The sequence below is a fragment of the Gopherus flavomarginatus genome, chromosome 2 (genome assembly GCF_025201925.1).
Source record: "Gopherus flavomarginatus isolate rGopFla2 chromosome 2, rGopFla2.mat.asm, whole genome shotgun sequence".
Classification (NCBI taxonomy): Eukaryota; Metazoa; Chordata; order Testudines; family Testudinidae; genus Gopherus; species Gopherus flavomarginatus.
The window spans coordinates 42,222,005-42,234,054 of NC_066618.1; the positions used below are offsets into that span (position 1 = coordinate 42,222,005).

Consider the following 12,050-nt stretch of genomic DNA (forward strand, 5'->3'; position numbering starts at 1 on the left):
TCATTAGGAGTCAGGATGGGGGAGCAGAAGAGGGTCAGTAGGAGGCAGGGTGGGGGATCAGGCGGGGGCAGTAGGAGGTGGGGGGGAATCGGGGTCAGTAGGAGGCAGGATGGGGGTCGGTGGGTCAGTAGGTGGAAGGGTGGGGGAATCAAGATGGGGGTCAGAAGGAGATAGGGAATCGGGGTCAGTAGGAGGCAGGGTGGGGAGAGTAGGAGAGGGTCAGGAAGCAGGGAGAATTGGGGTCAGTAGGAGGCAGGGTGGGGGTCGGGGGTAAGTAGGAGGAAGGTGGGGGAATCAAGGTGGGGGTCAGAAGGAGATGGGGAATCAGGGTCAGTAGGAGGCAGGGTGGGGAGAGTAGGAGAGGGTCAGGAAGCAGGGAGAATTGGGGTCAGTAGGAGGCAGGGTGGGGGTCGGGGGTCAGTAGGAGGAAGGTGGGGGAATCAAGGTGGGGATCAGAAGGAGATGGGGAATCAGGGTCAGTAGGAGGCAGGGTGGGGAGAGTAGGAGGGAGTCAGTAGGAGGCAGGGTGGGGGGAGCAGGAGAGGGTCAGGAAGCAGGGAGAATTGGGGTCAGTAGGAGGCAGGGTGGAGGATCAGGAGGGGACAGTAGGAAGTGGGGGAATCACGGGATCAATAGGAGGCAGGGTGGGAGAGGAGGAGGAGAGTAAGCAAGAAGCAGGCTGGGAGGATCAAGCAAAGGAGAGGAGGGGATGAGGAGAGCGGAAGACGGAGGAATCAGACATGGAAGGGAGTGACTGAGGAGTGGGATAGAGAAGAGAGGGAAAGGGCCAGAGCACTTTGCAATTCTTTTCCTTGGCTTTTTGAGTAGCAGCTGGGCACTCTAGGTGGGCTCTCATGCCGTGAGAAAGGGTGTCCGTGTGCTTTACGGAGCTGGGGGTCAGGACTCTCCATACTCCCCTGGTGCCCTGGCATGGAGGCTGGGTTTGGGACGGGTGCAGGATGAGGGCTCGGGGTTAAGCAAGGAGGCGGACAAACTCACTTTCTCTAGGAGTCACTGATGCCTGCTCTGCCATGCCAGCACTGTGTGCAGAGAGGGGTGAACTAAGCGCATGCTCAAGGCTGAGTGCTGATGTCCGATACATGCACCATACCGCCCTCGCTCATGCTTGGTACATTCCCAGGTAGCTTGTGGTGTACACAGGCCACTCTGCTGTCACCAAGTCTGTGCATAAGCTGGGCTGCTGCTCATGGGGGGGCAATTTGGGGGGAGGCAGTGGCTAGTCTGGAGCTTGTTGTCTGGCATGGTGTGCTCAGAGGCTCTGGTGGCTGCCCCTAAGCATGGAAGGGAATCCCTAAGCTGATTCCTGTGCACTGACTAAATCGAAATAACCCAAACTTCCCCCCACATCACCCTGTTCCCTAACCCGTCTTCTGTTTGACATATTTTAAACCCTTTATAAAAAGGGCTCTAGCAGAAAAACACACAATGCAACCTGACACAGCACGGAACAGCCATGTTAGTAACAACATCCCAGGCTAAATAAAAACAGTTACTGACTGTGTGAAACAACTCAAGGCTAGACACTATAGACATCTATTTTAAAGGCACAGTGACAATTCAAAAGTTTTGATATTGATAAGAAAAAAATCCAGGTTCTGATAACCATTAAATAGTATGTGCTGATTATTTTATAAAATAAAAATTGCGTACGAGATTTTTCTTCTTCCCTGTAGCTGTTTGGGGGAAATTGAATATCAGGAAAACAGTGAAATTAATTATATGCAAAGGGCTGTCAAACATATGAAATAAACACTGACAAATGGAGAAAACCTTTTTTGTTAACTTCTTTCGATTATTGTAATCTCAGGTATTACTTATTAGGCACAAAATTGTCAGGCCCAAACGAGATTTTTGGAATTTCCTTTGGCTAGGTGAGCTAATGGACTAGATTTTGGGGGGTCAGTGAAGGTGCAGATTTCTTTCATTGTTCTGTTTTGTTAACGTTTTAACAAGAGACGCTTCCATTAGTTAAAATTTGAAAGTAGATAGAATAGAATGTTACCAGAATAGTCGAATGACACCGGATTAAGATCTTGCTCCTGCGTCTTGGCACAACCCTCTATGATTTGAACGTGAGAGCAGACTCCAGTTTAATAACTGAACCATTTAAGTTAATGGGAGCATTGCCATTAACTTCAATGGGCATAGGATCAGGCCTGAAGAGATCAATTGGCTAAATGACAACTATAGTGAGACATAATAACTGGCAGCAATTATCTGAAGGATATAAATATCAAGGATCAGATGCTGCATGTTATACTGCGGCAAAACTCCCATTTGTAGTCAATGGGAATTTTGCCTTAAAAGGATGGGGCACTCAGCAGGGAAGAGAAGTTATGTAGGTGGTACAGGAATTAAAACTAGAAGTTATGGAATGAAACTAAGAAAAGGAAAAAATAGTGGAACATCAGGGAAAAACTCTCTCTCTACTGGGGAAAAGACGTCTTTCTAGGTCTTTTTTATCTTTAATTGCTATGAAAAACTATTTGATCTAGTGTAACTTTTTTGTTTTTATTTTTTAAATCTCTCATCATCTAGCTCACAACCCCCTCAAAACTAATATTTATATTGGATATGCTGATAGACATGAACATACAGATGGACGATGAAGTTGCAAAGTAGAGGGTCTGATTCTCCTATCACGGCACAATCAAGTGAGTGGGAGATACTTATATCCCATGAGGAAGAATCAGGCCCAGAATATTTTGTGAAGAAATGTTTTATAAAGGAATTTGTACTGTGTTTTTATTCTGGATAGGATCTGGAAACAAAAGAATGTAGTTTGGATCTAAATGAAGGGATTTATTTTGGACCTCTCTGCCACCCTCCTTCAGGCCTTACTTTGTTGTTTTCATTGCAGCTTAGTCAAGCAAGTGAAGCTGACATGGTTGAGCTACAGAAGTGTTTGCAACACAAGTCCTGCACTACAGCTCACTTCATTCTCTCATTCAATAGGAGGCAGGGGTCACACACACACAGAGCATTTGTGGAGCTAACTCTACTGGCATCCTGGACTGTCCTGAGATGTGCCATCCTGGCTCTGTGAGAGCTCTTTATTTCAGCCATCAGGTTTCAGCTATAAATCTTTGTGAGTCTTCTTAAAGTCCTGGCACAAGAATACACACTCCCTCCATGAGAAAGCAAAAGTATGGCAGCACATAACAAGCAGCCTCATAGATTAAAAATGTTCTACTTGGTAAGTACTGATAGTTTAGCAGTACTTTTTAAAAAAAGATGCACCACACCCAGTCAGCACTGTACTTTTACTAATGGAACACTAATTGTTTATGCTTCACATGTTGATAATGAGTGTCATGTTTTCAGCATTTATTTTCCCCAAAATTCAGGGGTGTTTGCTTTAGCAAATAAATTTGAAAACCCTAATATTTAAATATGATTTGCCATATGTTTGTTCCTTTCTGACCTGTGCATTTCTTGGGCGGGAGCCTTACTGTTGCTCTTTGCCGTGAAATTTACTAGAAGTGTTAAGAAGTTGGTAGCCAGAATGTGATAATCAGAATGGCATTAAACTTTTAGCATCATTTGTTGGGTGGCCCTTACACAGGTCCTAAGTGGGGGAAGGTGCAATGAGTCTCTCCCCTATTGCAGAGTCCATAAGGTCTGCCACGCTCAGTCCATGCTGTCAAAGGAGTACATGGACTGACCTCTCCGTGCACCTCCTGGGAAGCAAGAAAATCCAGTGGCAGTGGGAAAATATTGTATCCAGTTGAAACTTCACAGGGAATTTTAGGCAGGCCCAGAATTGGAATTTGGACATAATACCATGGTTAACACTCTTACTTTTGGATAAGTGCTGTGGAGTCCTTAATGGCCATAACTGGTCAGGACCTTCATTTCCTGACTCATCAGAAAGATGGCATTTCTAGGACCACTGTGGCCACTAACTGTCATGAGTAAGGCCCTGCACTTGCACCTGTTCAGTACTCCTGACACCTTAACGAGTCAAGTATCGGGGTAGCCGGGTTAGTCTGTATCCACAAAAACAGCAAGGAGTACGGTGCTACTGGCTCCTTGTTGTTTTTCTTAACGAGTCAGGTAGGCTGTCTGATGGTCCACCCTGTCTGATTGACTGAGGAAACTAGCAGGATGGTTCTTAAGCTAGAGTGATCAGATGTCCCGATTTTATAGGGCAGTCCTGATTTTTGGGTCTTTTTCTTTTATAGGCTCCTATTATCCGCTCACCCCCATCCTGATTTTTCACACTCGCTGTCTGGTCACTCTGTCTTAAGCCCAGCAGCAACAGTAGCTTGCTGACTGCTCAGTACACATGCCTATGAACTCCCTGCCTCCCTATGTTTGGTTCTCTCCAATCCCTACTCCTGCTTTGCTTCTCCATGGCTCCAGCCCAGATCCTGCTCTGCACCCAGCCTTGCTCCAGTCCTGTGTCCCAGCCTTACTCTTGTCAGAACCAGCCCTGCTCCATCCTTCCCTGACTCCTGGTAATCCAATCCTGGCCTTCAGCTCTGATTCCTGACCATTGGCTCCAGTGTTCAGACTGTGACTGCAGTTCTGAACTTTGGCCCTGGTTCCAACACTCTCTTGCCCCTTGGCTCTGGCATTTGGACTCTGACCACTTGTATCATGGAACCACAGTTTTGGAGTTCTGGAACAGTCGTTAAGAGGGAGGACCCTTTTAGTGTGCCAGAGCTACTTAGGGTCACATTCTTTTACTAGGGTAAGCCACTTGGCTTCACCATTCCTTAGACTGAAGCTCAGAGCCTTCAGCACTCCTACTTCGCACCGTGAGCTCCCTTCAGGGAGTTCACCTGACTTGGAGACTTAAGAGAGACGTGTACATGCAAAGTGACCAGTACACCCCCACCCTCAGCTTCTGCGGTGACTCTCAGCCAGCATTGTAAAAACAGTTGGGTGTATTAGGTGTCTGGAACACAGCGTAAAAAGTCTTAGTTAGCGTGGAGAACAGAAAGTTACAGCATAGTCCATCTTGGTCAGCCCAGAGCCTTCTGACCCCTCTTTTCCATTTCACAAGAGGCTTCCCCATCTAGCAGCCCGCACTTAACAACAACCCAATTGACCCCGCCTCAGTCCTTCGTTCTCGGATGAACGTAGTCACCTGGCACTCCTCAGCTCTTTGTTCTTGAGCTGGTTAAACACGTCTGGCTTCCTGCAGAGAGGTGGCCCATCCATGCTTGTTAATTTCTAGGTACCAAATTTCCAGGCAATTGGAGTGGCCAGTGTCTTCTCGAACTCTCCATGGACATGAGGCCCAGACCCCAGGTAGCTAGTGTCAGTTGAACCTGTATCTCCAGGTCTCTGCGGAGAGTAAACAACCTTTTTCTGCCACCTAGTTAACAATGCAGCATATAGGAGAAACTAAGGCACACACACTATTTGTACAAAATATTACAGGAAAATTCCCACTTCGTCACAGTCTGACTGCCTACAACCTGGTCTGCTGACACTAACACCATACTAGGATATATTCAGTAATGCCCAGAAGTAAAATGCCATTAAAGAATTTCCAGCACTGTTTATTACAATGCCCTGGCTTCTCATCCTAATACTAAGTTGGCCAAGCCTTCCTTAACCCATTAGACTCATGGTTCTAGCTTGAGTTGGTACAGAGCAGAGCTAAGTTAATGGCATGATTTTTTAAATTGCATTTTTAATGTAAGTCATTAGCTATGACTATTAATTACATATAAAATATCAGTGATTCCTGAATTTTCCCCAGGGGTTAGTTGTACATAAACTTATGGCCCCTTTGCTCCAGTCGTGCAGCAAAAAGAGCCCTGAATGGAATGAAGAATCATGCTCTGCAAGTGCAACAAAATATCCACTTTCTGTTTCCCTTGATATTCTCTCAATTGACAAATAATTTTTATTGATATTAGTCAATGTTGGGTGTGCTGTTTTTACCGATATTGTATATTCTATACTTGTATAAGGACTACTTGCACAAGAAAAAAATCGCAGGATCAGGCCCTGTATCTGTATGTCTAAAAACATCTGTATATATAATGAAACTCATGAGTCTTGATTTGTAATTTCATTTCAGTGAGGTAGTGACTAGAGTAGTTCAAGCCAAATATTAAACAAGTTTTCCATTGAGTATCTTAGTTTACTTATGTATTTTTACTAGGCAGGTTAGCATGACTGGGGCATTTTCTGTTTTCAAATTCAGTACATATTCACTTACCAATATTTAATATCCAGAAAAAAATCCTAACTTATGATGCTGTGGAAATGCAAATGCCAATGTTATAAAAAAAAAATCAAAGCAATGAAGCAATCCAGGACTTTATACTCTCATTCTACCTTATTGAGATTTTTAATTGATTTTTCCCATACTCATTTTGTCATACGAAAATTATCCTCTTAAAGTCATATTCACTGTTATAATTACATGTCCATTGTAAGAACCAAGGCCAAATGGTCTGCTCCAAGTAAATTGAGAGTTTTCTCATTGACTTCAAAGGGAACAAATTTGGGCCCCAAAACCTGAAATTGCATACACAACTTCCATTGAAGCCGGTGGTTCAACTCATGAAGTTCTTATCCAGCTTTTACTCAGCTCTTTGGTGTTTAACCTAGAGAAGGACCACAGAACTGAGCTTCACATTAATAATTTATTCCAACAGTTCTCAAACTGCGGGTTGCAATCCCAAAGTGGGTTGCGACCCTGTTTTAATGGGGTCACCAGGGTTGGCTTAGACTTGCTGGGGTCTGGGGCCAAAGCCTAAACCGCACCGCCTGAGGCCCAAGCCTGAGGGCTTCAGCCCTGGGTGGCGGCACTCAGGCTTTGGCTTCCGCACTGGGTGACAGGACTCAGGTTACAGGCCCTCTGCCTGGGGCTGAAACCCTCGGGCTTCGGCTCTGTGCCCCCTGCCTGGGGCGGTGGGGTTTGGGCTTTGGCCTCTCAACCTGGGGCAGTGATGCTCAGGCAGGCTCAGGCTTCAGTCCCCCCTCCTCGGGTCATGTAGTAATTTTTGTTGTCAGAAGAAGGTTGCAGTGCAATGAAGTTTGAGAACCCCTGGTTTATTCTATAACATATATCAGAAATATATATAAGTCTATGCTAGTTGCCATGTTACCAAACCAAATATACACAGCTTGGATGAATAGCTAGTTATCTAGTCAAGGAAATGACTAGCAGTTTTTCAAAATCAACCCACTGTGTCTGTAACATTATATTTTACTGTAGTATGAAATATATGAAACTAAGGGTGTTTTATTGCTAAGGAAGTGCTCTGAACATGACTCATACCACCAGACCGTGTGACTTATATTTCCAAAATTAATGTAGTTGAGAATCTTGCATTCTGTTGCTCTATAGTTTTGGCTTTACTAGTTGTCATAGAGTCATAGACTTTAAGAGTCATAGACTTTAAGGTCAAAAGGGACCAATATGATCTTCTAGTCTGACCTCCTGCACAGTGCAGGCCACAGAATATTACCCACCCACTCCTGCAACAAACTCCTGACCTCTGTCTGAGCCACTGAAGTACTCAAATCATGGTTTAAAGATTTCAAGGTGCAGAGAATCCTCCAGCAAGTGACCTGTGCCCCATACTGCAGAGGAAGATGAAAAAAACCCTAGGGCCTCTGTCAATCTGCCCTGGAGGAAAATTCCTTCCCAGCCCCAAATATGATGATCAGCTAAACCCTGAGCATGTGGGCAAGACTCACCAGCCGGACACCCAGGAAAGAATTCTCTGTAGTAACTCAGATCCCACCCCATCTAACATATCACAGGCATAGACCCCACTATTTCTGGCTGATTTCCTCTCTCCATGACCCCAATTGAGTTAATCATTTTAAAAGCTAAGTGGGATATTATGTAAGAGGTCTGTGTTTGCCTCAAAGAATAAGCAGCGGTTCCGGGGTTGGGAAAGAGGGGAAAAAAAATTCCTCAGCCTAGACTGTAACTATAGTGTGAATAGTATTCAATCCCTTTATAAAAATATTGTTTGCTCTTCTATGATTCACTTTATTTATTATTAACATATCACTAGACATTAAGTGCTGACAATATGCTCAGTGCTGGACAAGACACAGCTAAAGACACAGGCCAAAATTTTCCAGAGTGGCTAATGGTTTGGGCGGGGGCTCTATTTTTCAATGTTCAGCTTGAGGTATCATAAGAAGGGCTTATTTCCACAGAATGCCAAGCACCTATGTCTCAAATTGAGCATATATAGATTGAGGCATTTCAAATCTTGACTATGGACTCTGCTCCGTGAAGCTTACATTCTACAAGCATGACAAAGTCAGTTAAAACTGTCATGTGGAAAGTCAAAGAACAGTGAAGATCTAGGACATTTTGAAATGGAGATGGAAGTGGCAATGGTGTTACGTTTATGTGGCCTAGCATTTGTAGGGCTTGCGGGAGAAGCAGGAGAGATTTACATGGAACGTGGGTGAGAGGCTGCACTTTTAATAGGCAAATTATTCCTGGGAGAGAGGATGGCACAAGAGACAACCAGGAAAAGGGACTGGAAAAGTTGGCATTGGTGGTAGACCATAGAGGAGTGAGGAGGAGATGAGCTGAGAAGTAGGCTAGGGCAATGTTATGCTGAGTCTTGAGGATGAGAACAAGAACCATAAACTTGATTCAATAGAGGAGGGACAGCTAATGAAGGGATCTGAATAACAGAGTCATAGGTCTGAGTGGAGGATGAGGAGGATGATTTTATCCCCTGCAATCTGGATGGGTTGGAATGCAATGATATGGGGAAAAGGGAGGACATAGAGGAAGAGCTTGCCAGAGTCATAGTAGGAGATAACCAAGGCACAAACAAGGGTTTTATCTGTAGGGACACTGAGGAAGGGATGGGTTTTTTGATATTCTGTAAAGAAATAAATAGTAGGATTTGATGATAGCTTGGATGCATGGATAGAAGTTGAGAGCAGAGTCAAAAATGAGCCAAGGTAATATAGGTGGCAGAAAAGAAGAAAAAACATTAAAGGTTTAGGGAGGAAAGATGAACTTGGTTTTACCCATGTGTAACTTGAGGAAACAGCAAGATGTCCAGGAGGAAACATTGGGAAAACAGGAGATGATTGCTACTCTTATATATTGATTCACCCTTGGAGATTGATGGAACAAGTGAAGTTTCAGACCTCTCAAAAGGAAAGTATTGTTCAGCTGATGAACCACTCTATCAATGGCCATGCTCGAGAGAGGGCCCTCTACCCTCTGTTCCACTTCCTTCTTCCTTGGTTGTTTCAGTAGAGCTTAAGTCTAATGGACATTTGAACATGTTGCAAGTCTGCCTCTTTACTCTGGCTTTTCCTGAGGGAGGAGTTAAGTAAGGAGTGGGAAGTGGGGAGAGAATTTTTTAGAACTGTTTACATTTAATCCATCATAAGGATTCTTGAAACAAATTTTCAAACCTGTTTTTGTAAGTGTTTTTAAAGATTTATGATGGATAGGTGACATAATTGGTCTACCTGTTACTTGGTACCCCAATCTTCAGCATATCAGTAACAGCCTTCAGTTCTTCTTCGAGTGATTGCTCATATCCATTCCAGTTAGGTGTGTGCGCCGCGCGTGCACATTCGTCGGAAAACTTTTACCCTAGCAACTCGGTGGGCCGGCAGGTCGCCCCCTAGAGTGGCGCCATCATGGTGCTTGATATATATCCCTGCCGGCCCACCCGCTCCTCAGTTCCTTCTTACCGCCCGTGTCGGTCGTTGGAACAGTGGAGCGCGGCTTAGCTGACCTCCACTTCCCTAGCTACTCGTAGTTCTCGTATATAGTTATACAGTTATAATTCCTTTATATATATATTTGTATAGTTATACGTTTTTTCTCTGCTAACATAGTTAGATTGATAATTGTTAGCGGGGTTCAGGAAGTAGCCCCTTCCATGAACCCGTGCCGGAGCCCATGCACGGCTCACCGGGTTTTAAAATGGGCTCGGCCTGCCAGAAGCCGATGCCGAAGGGAGATCCACACGACTCCTGTTTGAAGTGCCTCAGGGAATCACTTGACAGCTAAGTACCCCATTTGCAAGGCTTTTAAGCCGAGAACAAAAAGGAGCGGGACTTTCACTTACCCCTCCACCTTGGGCGCCGAGCGATGATCAAGCGGCTGGCAGAAGCGCCTCCTCGGCACCGGACTCCGCCGGTACTGCCAAGGCCTTTCGGCACCGGCCGTCGCCGGCACCGAAGTCGACTCGGCACCGCTCCCTTCCTCCGAGGTTGAGAGAGCCTACAATTCCTGCTGGTGCCTGACGGCTCCCCGGCACACGCGTGGTAGAGCCCCCCTGCTCCTGCTGCTTCCGTGCCACCTGCATCGCAGCCAGAGAGCTCGCCTAAGTCGGATGGCCCGGCACCGACACCTGCAGAGGCTCCGATGACATCGGCACCGTCGATTCCAGTCCCCCAGGGCCATTGAATCCGGTGCCTAACAGCTCCCCGGCACGCGCCGTGGTAGAGCTTACTGCTCCTGCTGCTTCCGTGCCGACTGCACCGCAGCCAGAGAGCTCGTCTAAGTCGGATCGCCCGGCACCGACACCTGCTGAGGCACCAACGACGTCGGCACCGTCGATCCCGGTCGCACAAGGGCCGTAGAATCCGGTGCCTGACGGCTCCCCGGCACGCGCCGTGGTTGAGCTACTGCTCCTGCTGCTTCCGTGCCATCGGCACCGCAGCCAGAGAGCTCGTCTAAGTCGGATCGCCTGGTACCAACACCTGCTGCGGCACCGACGACGTCGGCACCGTCGATCCCGGTCCCACAAGGGCCGTAGAATCCGGTGCCTGACGGCTCCCCGGCACGCGCCGTGGTTGAGCTTCTGCTCCTGCTGCTTCCGTGCCAACGGCACCGCAGCCAGAGAGCTCGTCTAGTCGGATCGCCTGGCACCAGCACCTGCTGCGGCACCGACGACGTCGGCACCGTCGATCCCGGTCCCACAAGGGCCGTAGAATCCGGTGCCTGATGGCTCCCCGGCACGCGCCGTGGTTGAGCTATTGCTCCTGCTGCTTCCGTGCCAACGGCACCGCAGCCAGAGAGCTCGTCTCAGTCGGATCGCCCCACACCGACACTTGCTGCGACACCGACGACGTCGGCACCGTCGATCCCGGTCCCATAAAGGGCCGTAGAATCCGGTGCCTGACGGCTCCCGGCACGCGCCGTGGTTGAGCTACTGCTCCTGCTGCTTCCGTGCCAACGGCGCCGCAGCCAGCTCGTCTAAGTCGGATTGCCCGGCACCGACACCTCTGAGGCACCGACAACGTCGGCACCGTCGATTCCAGTCCCACAAGGGCCGTGGAATCCGGTGCCTGACGGCTCCCTGGCGCGCGCCGTGGTTGAGCTTATTGCTCCTGCTGCTTCCGTGCCGACGGCACCGCAGCCACACAGCTCATCTAAACTCGGATCGCCCGGCACCGACGCCCACCGAAGCTCTGACGACCCTCGGTACCGTCGATCCCGGTCCCATGAGGGCCTTCGAATCCGGTGCCTGACAGCTCCCAGTATGCACTGTGGTTGAGCCTGCTGTTCCCTCCATGCTGGAGGCATTACCAACGGCGAGGGATCTCATTGCCATGACAGAGTCGATGCTGCCTGACCCCGCACCGCCGGTGCGGGTAATACAGTCTCTTCATGTGACCATCCTCTGTCAGCACAGCAGAGCGGCACCGTTCATGATCACGGTCCCCGCAGACACTCCAGATCCTGTCGGCACGCCCGACACCACTTGCAGTCCCGGTGCTGTTTTCCTCATCGGTACTAGTCGCACTCGCTGCACCGGTCGGTATCCCATTCGCCGACCCGCTATCGGCACCGTTCCGACTCCCGGCACCGCGACAGGTACCTTGACTCCTGTAGCCTCTCCCCGAGCCTCGAGATCTCGGTCGACCTCCAGGCACCATTCTGGTTGCGGGTCTGGATCTCGTTCCAGGTACCGGTACGCATCCCGGTGCCGGTTCCCGGTGCCGAGTTGGGCAAGGTCCGATAGAGTCAGAGACTCTGCCTGTGCCTTCTTTTAGTACCTCCATGGCCATCCGGACACGCATGCGTGTCATCCCACATGCGCAGATCC

General features: G+C 48.0%; 1 protein-coding gene across 1 annotated transcript in view; it reads left to right on the forward strand.

Annotated features, from left to right (window-relative positions):
* Positions 1 to 12,050, forward strand: part of LOC127044584 (tRNA (cytosine(38)-C(5))-methyltransferase-like) — a 513,024-nt gene that overhangs the window by 337,873 nt on the left and 163,101 nt on the right. The gene's annotated exons all lie outside the window — the stretch shown is intronic.